A 10,093-nucleotide genomic window follows, 5' to 3' on the forward strand; every position below is an offset into this window, starting at 1 on the left:
TTCGCTATTATTTTCTCCCATTCTGAAGGCTGTCTTTTCACCTTGCTTATAGTTTCCTTCATTGTGCAAAAGCTTTTAAGTTTAATTAGGTCCCATTTGTTTATTTTATTTTTTTTTCCATTACTCTGGGAGGTGGGTCATAGAGGATCTTGCTGTGATTTATGTCAGAGAGTGTTCTGCCTATGTTTTCCTCTAGGAGTTTTATAGTTTCTGGTCTTACGTTTAGATCTTTAATCCATTTTGAGTTTATTTTTGTGTATGGTGTCAGAAAGTGATCTAGTTTCATTCTTTTACAGGTGGTTGACCAGTTTTACCAGCAACACTTGTTAAAGAGATTGTCTTTCCTCCATTGTATATTTTTGCCTCCTTTGTCAAAGATAAGGTGTTCAGAGGTGCGTGGATTTATCTCTGGGCTTGTTATTTTGTGCCATTGATCTATATGTCTCTTTGTGCCAGTACCATACTGTCTTGATGACTATAGCTTTGCAGTATAGTCTGAAGTCAGGCAGGTTGATTCCTCCAGTTCCATTCTTCTTTCTCAAGATTGCTTTGGCTATTTGAGGCTTTTGTGTTTCCATACAAATTGTGAAATTATTTGTTCTAATTCTCTGATAAATACCGTTGGCAGCTTGATAGGGATTGTGTTGAATCTATAGATTGCTTTGGGTAGTATATTCATTTTCACTATATTGATTCTTCCAGTACACGAACATGGTATATTTCTCCATCTATTTCTGTCATCTTTGGTTTCTTTCATCAGTGTTTATAGTTTTCTATATATAGGTCTTTTGTTTCTTTAGGTAAATTTATTCCTGAGTATTTTATTCTTTTCGTTACAATGGTGAATGGGATTGTTTCCTTAATTTCTGTTTTCTGATTATTATTGTATAGGAATACAAGGGATTTCTGTGTATTAATTTTATATCCTGCAACTTTACTGTATTCATTGATTAGCTCTAGTAATTTTCTGGTGATATCTTTAGGGTTTTCTATGTAGAGGATCATGTCATCTTCAAACAGGGAGCTCTTACTTCTTTTCCAGTCTGGATTCCTTTTATTTCTTTTTCTTCTCTGATTGCTGTGGCTAGGACTTCCAAACCTATATTCAATAGTAGTGGTGAAAGTGGGCACTCTTGTCTCATTGCTGATTTTTAGAGGAAATGCTTTCAGGTTTTCACCATTGAGGATATTGTTTGCTGTGAGTTTGTCGTATATGGCTTAATTTTCTCCTTACCTGTGCTATTCCTGCTTTCTTCTTTTTTGTATTTCTGTGATATGTTTTCGACGTTTTATTTTCAATCTTTGTCATTTTATTTTGTTTTTCCTCTAAGCGGCATATACCTGCATTTTTATTTTTAACTCTTTTATTGGGTGAATTCAGTGCAATTAACTTCGGTGAACTGTTAGACTAGATTTTACTTTACGCATCTTACTTTGTGTTTATTTGTTAAATTGTTTTATTCTTTTTTCTAATTTAAGTTGCCACTCATTAGATTTTCCGCTTATTGATACCTACTATGGATAAATAGACTGTTATAAAGATATTTATTTATTTATTTTTGGTTGTGCTATCTTTGTTGATTTGTGTGGGCTTTTCTCTAGATGGAGTGAGGCTTCTCCTGTGTGGAGCATGGGCTCTAGGATGCTCAAGCTTCAGTAGTTGCAGCTTTTGGGTTCCTGAATGTAGTCTCATTAGTTGTGGCTCACTGACTCAGTTGCCCCACAGCATGTGGAATCTTCCTGAATCAGGGATTGAACCGGTGTCCCTTGCATTGCAAGGTAGATTCTTTATCACTGGACCACTAGGGAAGCCTGGTAAATGGACTTTTAATGGAACTTACAGGTGTATAAGTTTTGTCTTATTTTTCAGTCTTCCACAGAGTTTGAAGTGAGAAAGTAGCAGAGATATAAATTCCATATGATGTCCTTTTGACTCTAATCCAGTGATCTTTCCACAATACCAGAGATTTAGAACAAAGCCAAGAATTTGTAACTGAATAAACATGGTTTATGCTTAGGTCAGCTTAGAGTCAGGCTCTGTTCCTCTCTTTTAGGGTACATCTTTGAGGTATGTGCATGTCTACTGAGTGAGAACTGAGCATCCTTAGTGGGAAGGGTGGCTCCACAGGCTTGGTGTGGTGAGAACTGCAGGCCTGTTGGCTGTGTTCTCCAGGAAGTATCCTTAGGAAGGCTCTATATTTCCTCCCTTGTAGAAGTACTCCCATTATACAGTGGAAGTGAGAAATAGATTTAAGGGACTAGATCTGATAGATAGAGTGCCTGATGAACTCTGGACGGAGGTCCATGACATTGTACAGGAGACAGGGACCAAGACCATCCCCATGGAAAAGAAATGCAAAAAAGCAAAATGGCTGTCTGAGGAGGCCTTACAAATAGCTGTGAAAAGAAGAGAAGCAAAAAGCAAAGGAGAAAAGGAAAGATATAAGCATCTGAATGCAGAGTTCCAAAGAATAGCAAGGAGAGATAAGAAAGCCTTCCTCAGTGATCAATGCAAAGAAATAGAGGAAAACAACAGAATAGGAAAAACAAGAGATCTCTTCAAGAAAATTAGAGATTCCAAGGGAACAGTTCATGCAAAGATGGGCTCGATAAAGGACAGAAATGGTATGGACCTAACAGAAGCAGAAGATATTAAGAAGAGGTGGCAAGAATACACAGAAGAACTGTACAAAAAAGATCTTCACGGCCAAGATAGTCACGATAACGTGATCACTGACCTAGAGCCAGACATCTTGGAATGTGAAGTCAAGTGGGCCTTAGAAAGCATCACTACGAACAAAGCTAGTGGAGGTGATGGAATTCTAGTTGAGCTACTTCAAATCTTGAAAGATGATGCTGTGAAAGTGCTGCACTCAATATGCCAGCAAATTTGGAAAACTCAGCAGTGGCCACAGGACTGGAAAAGGACAGTCTTCATTCCAATCCCAAAGAAAGGCAATGCCAAAGAATGCTCAAACTACCGCACGATTGCACTCATCTCACACACTAGTAAAGTCATGCTCAAAATTCTCCAAGCCAGGCTTCAGCAATATGTGAACCGTGAACTCCCAGATGTTCAAGCAGGTTTTAGAAAAGGCAGAGGCACCAGAGATCAAATTGCCAACATCCACTGGATCATGGAGAAAGCAAGAGAGTTCCAGAAAAACATCTATTTCTGCTTCATTGACTATGCCAAAGCCTTTGACTGTGTCGATTACAATAAACTGTGGAACATTCTGAAAGAGATGGGAATACCAGACCACCTGACCTGCCTCTTGAGAAACCTGTATGCAGGTCAGGAAGCAACAGTCAGAACTGTACATGGAACAACAGACTGGTTCCAAATAGGAAAAGGTGTACGTCAAGGCTGTTTATTGTCACCTTGCTTATTTAACTTATATTCAGAGTACATCATGAGGAACGCTGGGCTGGAAGAAGCACAAGCTGGAATCAAGATTGCCAGGAGAAATATCAATAACCTCAGATATGCAGATGACACCACCCTTATGGCAGAAAGTGAAGAGGAACTCAAAGGCCTCTTGATGAAAGTGAAAGAGGAGAGTGAAAAGGTTGGCTTGAAGCTCAACATTCAGAAAACAAAGATCATGGCATTTGGTCCCATCACTTCATGGGAAATAGATGGGGAAACAGTGGAAACAGTGTCAGACTTTATTTTTTTGGGCTCCAAAATCACTGAGGATGCTGATTGCAGCCAGGAAATTAAAAGACGCTTACTCCTTGGAAGGAAAGTTATGACCAACCTTGATAGTATATTAAAAAGCAGAGCCATTACTTTGCCAACCAAGGTCTGTCTAGTCAAGGCTATGGTCATGTATGGATGTGAGAGTTGGACTGTGAAGAAAGCTGATCACCGAAGAATTGATGCTTTTGAACTGTGGTGCTGGAGAAGACTCTTGAGAGTCCCTTGGACTGCAAGGAGATCCAACCAGTCCATTCTAAAGGAGATTAATCCTGGGTGTTCATTGGAAGGACTGATGCTAAAGCTGAAACTCTAATACTTTGGCCACCTCATGCGACGAGTTGACTCACTGGAAAAGACTCTGATGCTGGGAAAGGTTGGGGGCGGGAGGAGATGGGGACGGCTGAGAATGAGATGGCTGCATGGCATCACTGATTCTATGGACATGGGTTTGAGTGAGCTCCAACAGTTGGTGATGGACAGGGAGGCCTGGCGTGCTGTGATTCATGGGGTTGCGTAGAGTCGAACATGACTGAGCGACTGAACTGAACTGAAAAGTACTCCCTGAGACCCTGAGCATCTTAGGATAGGGCAGAGCTTTGGCCTGTATGTCTAAAGGTCTAGAAAGGTGATATTCTGGTCCCTATGTTGCTTTGGCTTGTTACCAAGGGGAGAGGGCCCCAAGTTATCAGAGTGGGTAGTCTGCCTTGGGTATAGGCCGGAGGCCCTGACCCCAGAAGCAGCTGTTAGGTCCCTTCCTCTTCTTCAGCACTGTCACCTCCTTGGGTCCTTACCCAACCATTACCCCCAGGGGGCGGGGAGGCAGGGGGCAGGCTTAGACTGCCATGGTGGGATTGGAGCCTGTGGCTCCCCTCCTGGGGTCTCTGGACCTCTTTGGAGGGCAGTCATCATAACAGGATGAGATGTTGTCATTTTATAAAGCCTTCCCGAAAGTGTTCTTGGAGCTCTGATAAGTCATCTTGGGCCAGTAAAAATGTCACATTTCTTTGCTTTTGGCAGGAATCCCAGCTCCTCAGCTTGGGAACACTATTTATTTCTTGCTGCACAGAAACTCCATTTGGCTATTATGTTGGTCTCCAATTAATAAATTAGAGGAGAACAAATTAATTTATCACTTGCATCATGGTAGATAATATCTTTCAAAGCATAGGGAACATGAGGTACATGTTGGGTCTCAGTGGATGAAACAGCTATTCATTCAAAAGTGCCCAGGGAATGCACAGAGCGGGGCACCCTCCCTCCCTGGCCCCGTGACCGCTGTGTTTGGTGTGAGGATCTGAATGAGGTGACAGTGCTGGAACTTGAAGCCTGAATGTGAGCTGAGTGATGAGGGTGGATGCCTCGTGGTGAGGGGACTTGCTTCGTGTGGCTCAAAGTGGCAGATAGTCCCTTTTCTCCTGGTGCACTGCAAATCTCCCAACAGGCACAACCTGCTTCCCTCTCCAACCGAGTCAGTGTAGCAGGGCCCTCAGGGAGCCTGGGGAAAAGCACCCGATGGGGATTCAGAAGGGGGCTCTGCCGCTTTTGGTTGCTCACATTAGTGAGATGCATTTCCTCATCTGCAGCCATCTTGGCTGGACAGGATGCAGGGCAGGGCTGCGGGCTCCCCAGTCTGTGCATCCTGCCTCTGCCAGGTTTCTGGCCTGTGGCCGTCTGTACAGCCTGGGTGGCCCTGCTACCGGGTCCTGGCAGTGCCCCCAGGTCCGCTGCTGGTGGTGGTGTTGAAAGGTCACACATTAGCATTTCTGCTGAGCTAAGTGCTAAGCACTTCACACATATTACCTCATGAATCTTCACAGCCACCCTGCTGCTGCTAAGTCGCTTCAGTTGTGTCCAACTCTGTGTGATCCCATAGACGGCAGCCCACCAGGCTCTGCCGTCCCTGGGATTCTCCAGGCAAGAACACTGGAGTGGGTTGCCATTGCCTTCTCCAATGCATGAAAGTGAAAAGTGAAAGTGAAGTCACTCAGTTGTGTCCGACTCTTCGCTACCCCATGGACTGCAGTCCACCAGGCTCCTCCGTCCATGGGATTTTCCAGGCAAGAGTACTGGAGTGGGGTTCCATTGCCTTCTCCGTCACAGCCACCCTAGATGGAAATATTATTGCCATCACTACTGTTTCATAGACACAGAGAGATGAAGCTGGTCAACTTGGGTCACGCGGTAAGTTGGTGGTGGGTGGAAAGGTTTGTGAGCACCTGCCGGGCCTGGGGTGTGGGGGCAGGTCTGTGTGTGGTCACTGGGCTACATTGAGTGCTACCTGTTCTGGAGGCTCAGTTAACCAAAACCTGCACAAGGACCTGGCAAGTCCCTTTTAACCTGGAGTTTCAACCTCTTGACAAACTTCACTTTAAACAATTGAAATGTTAACACTTGTCGAAATGGCCAGATTTCCCCTCCTTTTCTTTCCTGGTGGCCCGGGACATCCACCCCTGGGGTGGGTCTGCAGTCCTTCCTGGCTGCCCAGTTGGACCCTTAGCAGGCTTGAGGCTTTTCCCCAATGAGAGGGAATCAATGTGAGGGATCTGTCAGGGGATCCTGAGCCAAAGTATAAAGACCCCAAATAACCCTAATATAAATGGGGATTCTGAAGCTGTGTGATGCACTTCCACATCATGACTCATGCTCAGACAAGGTTTCCGCGAACGATATGTTCACAGTCTGATTTAATTATAGCCTCGCCTCCCGGCTGCTTCGCTGAGTCTCCAAAGCGCACCCCAGCTCCCTCTTGCCCAACCTGCTGGCCCAAGAGCTGAAATGGTTTTCCACAGGGGCCATGTGTCACATCCCGCACGGTGGGCAGCTCTTGAGGGGTCATGGGCAAGGAGGGCGCCTCCTCCAACAAGCCTGCAAAGCTTTGTGCAGAGTTTGCATCTCGGGCTTCCCTTTCATGCAGAGGCTGGAGTTGAGATTCACAAGCGTTGGAGTGGAGGTGTCTGGGGTGATCGATGGAAGGAGAGAAACAGGATTTAGACAAAGCTCCCTTGTGCCGGGGTGGTGGGAAACCCGAGGCTGCCTGCCTTGTGTGGTGCCTTCCAGCTGCTGCACCCTCCTCCCCCCAACTTGGCTCTGGAGCTTCTGCCTTGGAAGGGGATCAGCTCACACAAGGGGATGAGCCCCCCACCCAAGGTACATCTTCGATAGCAGACAAAACCAGTAATTCCCCTACCCCTGCAAAGTGGGAAAGCAGTAGAGTGCATTTCAGTGGAAAACGGGACATCTGCCTTTACTACTGAGCATTTGGCATAATTCACATGAACTGGTGAGCTGCCGTCTGTTTCTTAAGTAAATAATGGTGGCAGAGGGACCTGATACTGGGGCTTCAGTATTGCCTGATAAAACACAGAGCACCTGATTAAATTGGAATCCCAGACAACAAATAATTTTTTAATACAAGCATGTCCCAGATATTAGCCTGGGGCATGCGTGTACTGAAAATTGATCCATTGTTTACCTGAAGTTCAAATTTAACTGTCATTCAGTGCTTTTATTTGCTAATTTTAGCAACCCTACTCAGCCTTGGCAGTCGCACAATTTCTGCCCCTCTGTCCCTCTGCCACTAAGGAGCTCTGAAACTGGGAAAAATGACTTGAGCTTCTATTTCTCTTCATGGAAAATGAAAGTGAGAGCAGCAAGGATGGTACAGATGAAAGAAAAGTTGAGCGCTTGGCATGCACAGGTTGGGGAAGCACAGGAGCACAGTGCCACTCACATCCCCGTCACCAGGGCCCCTGTGTCCCACCCCCTTACCCCTCCCCACTCCGTCACTAAATACAGCTGCTTGCCTGTCCTGTCCCCTGAATTGCCCCAGGCTGATGGAGGTCCCCACCTCCCAGCTGCAGCAGCCAGGCACTTGACTTTAGGAGATGCCTGAATGATGGTTCCAAGGCCTCTCTGGCCTGTCCCCTGGTCCTTTTAGCTTCAGGCTAAAACTACCCTCTCAGGAATCCTCTCTTCCTTCATTAGACTTTGTTGCTCTCTCCTTTGCTTTTCTAAGGTGTCATATGCATCTGTTCCTAAAATGTGTGTGTTAAATTTTTTAAGAAGGGTGTCTTGCTGTTTGTAATCATTTGGATGTCCTGCTATTTTGTGAAGATTCATTTATGTAGCTGCATCACACATTCATTCATTCTGAATCCTTTCATTCATTCTGAATCCCTCTGAAAATCCCACCACGAGAAGCTATTCTTAGGACAGGCAGGTGAAGCCCTTGCAGGCATCTGCCTTCATGATGAGTGTGCCACAGGCATTGCCAACAGTTCTTTTCTCACTTTGCAAATTACTGCCATATTGTTGAATTTGCTAGTATCTTTTATTATTTTTTTATTCACATTTAGTTTTTCTGTACTCATGTCCCCCTTTTCATAATACTTTTATGTTTCTTGTGCAAACTAGATGAACGTTTAACTATTTCGTTGTCATTCAGTCACTAAGACGTGTCCAACTCTTTGCGACCCCATGGACTGCAGCTCGCCAGGCTTCCCTGTCCATCACCAATTCCCGGAGCATGCTCAAGTAAACTCATGTCCATCAAGTCAGTGAGCCATCCAACCATCTCATCCTCTGTCGTCCCTTTCTCCTCTTGCCCTCAATCTTTCCTGGCATCAGGGTCTTTTCAAATGAGTCATCTCTTTGTATCAGGTGGCCAAAGTATTGGAGCTTCAACTTCAGCATCAGTCCTTCCAATGAATATTCAGGGTTGATTTCCTTTAGGATTGACTGGTTTGATCTCCTTGCTGTCCAAGGGACTCTCAAGAGTTTTCTCAAGCACCACAATTCAAAAACATCCATTTTTTGTTGCTCAGCCTTCTTTGTGGTCCAGCTCTCACATCCGTACATGACTACTGGAAAAACCATAGCTCTGACTATACGGACCTTTGTCGGCAAAGTGATGTCTCTGCTTTTTAATATGCTGTCTAGCTTTGTCATAGCTTTCCTTCCAAGGAGCAAGTGTCTTTTAATTTCATGGCTGCGTCACCATCCACAGTGATATTGGAGGCCAAGAAAATGGAATCTGTCACTGTTTCCATTGTTTTCCCATCTATTTACCATGAAGTGATGGGACCAGATGCCATGATCTTAGTTTTTTGAATGTTGTTTTAAGCTAGCATTTTCACTCTCCTCTTGCACTTTCATCAAAAGGCTATTTAGTTCCTCTTCACTTTCTGCCTTTAGAGTGGTATCATCTACATATCTGAGGTTGTTGATATTTCTCCCAGTAATCTTGATTCCAGCTTGTGATTCATCCAACCCTGCATTTCACATGATGTACTCTGTCAGCATAGATGTTAAACAAGCAGGGTGACAATATACAGCCTTGACGTACTCCTTTCCCAATTTTGAACCAGTCTGTTGTTCCATGTCCAGTTCTAATTGTTGCTTCTTGTCCTGCACACAGGTTTCTCAGAAGACAGGTAAGGTGGTCTGGAACTCCCATCTCTTTAGAAAATTTTTCACAGCTTGTTGTGATCCACACAGTCAAAGGCTTTAGTGTAGTCAATGAAGCAGAAGTAGACATTTTTTTTAAATTCCCTTTTTCTATGATCCAACGAATGTTCGCAATTTGATCTCTGGTTCCTCTGCCTTTTCTAAATCTGGCTTGTACATCTGGAAGTTCTTGGATTTGATTTAGGTCATACCTGAATGGTCTAGTGGTTTTCCCTACTTTTTTCAATTTAAGCCTGAATTTTACAATAAGGAGTTCATGATCTGAGCCACAGTCAGCTCCAGGTCTTGTTTTTGCTGACTGTATAGAGCTTCTCCATCTTTGGCTGCAAAGAATATAATCAATCTGATTTCGGTATTGACCATCTGGTGATGACCATGTGTAGAGTCTTCTCTTGTGTTGTTGGAAAAGGGTGTTTGCTATGACCAGTGCATTTTCTTGGCAAAACTCTGTTAGCCTTTGCCTTCCTTTTGTACTCCAAGGCCAGACTTGCCTTGGAGTCTGGGTAACTCTGGGTATCCCCTGACTTCCTACGTTTGCATTCCAGTCCCCTGTGGTGAAAAGAACATCTTTTTTTTGGGTGTTAGTTCTAGAAGGTCTTGTTAGGTCTTCATAGAACCATTCAAATTCAGTTTCTTCAGTATTAGTGGTTGGGGCATAGACTTAGATTACTGTGATTTTGAATGGTTTGCCCTGGAAATGAACTGAGGTCATTCTGAAGTTTTTGAGATTGCACCCAAGTACTGCATTTTGAACTTTTTTGTTGACTGTGAGGGTTGATCCATTTCTTCTAAGGGATTCTTGCTCACAATAGTAGATATAATGGTTATCTGAATTAAATTTGCCCATTTTTGTCCATTTTAGTTCACTGATTTCTAAAATATTGATGTTCACTCTTGCCATCTCCTGCTTGACCACATCCAATT

Source organism: Moschus berezovskii, chromosome X (genome assembly GCF_049115385.1).
Source record: "Moschus berezovskii isolate FMDL1 chromosome X, NW_MosBer_1.0, whole genome shotgun sequence".
NCBI lineage: Eukaryota > Metazoa > Chordata > Mammalia > Artiodactyla > Moschidae > Moschus > Moschus berezovskii.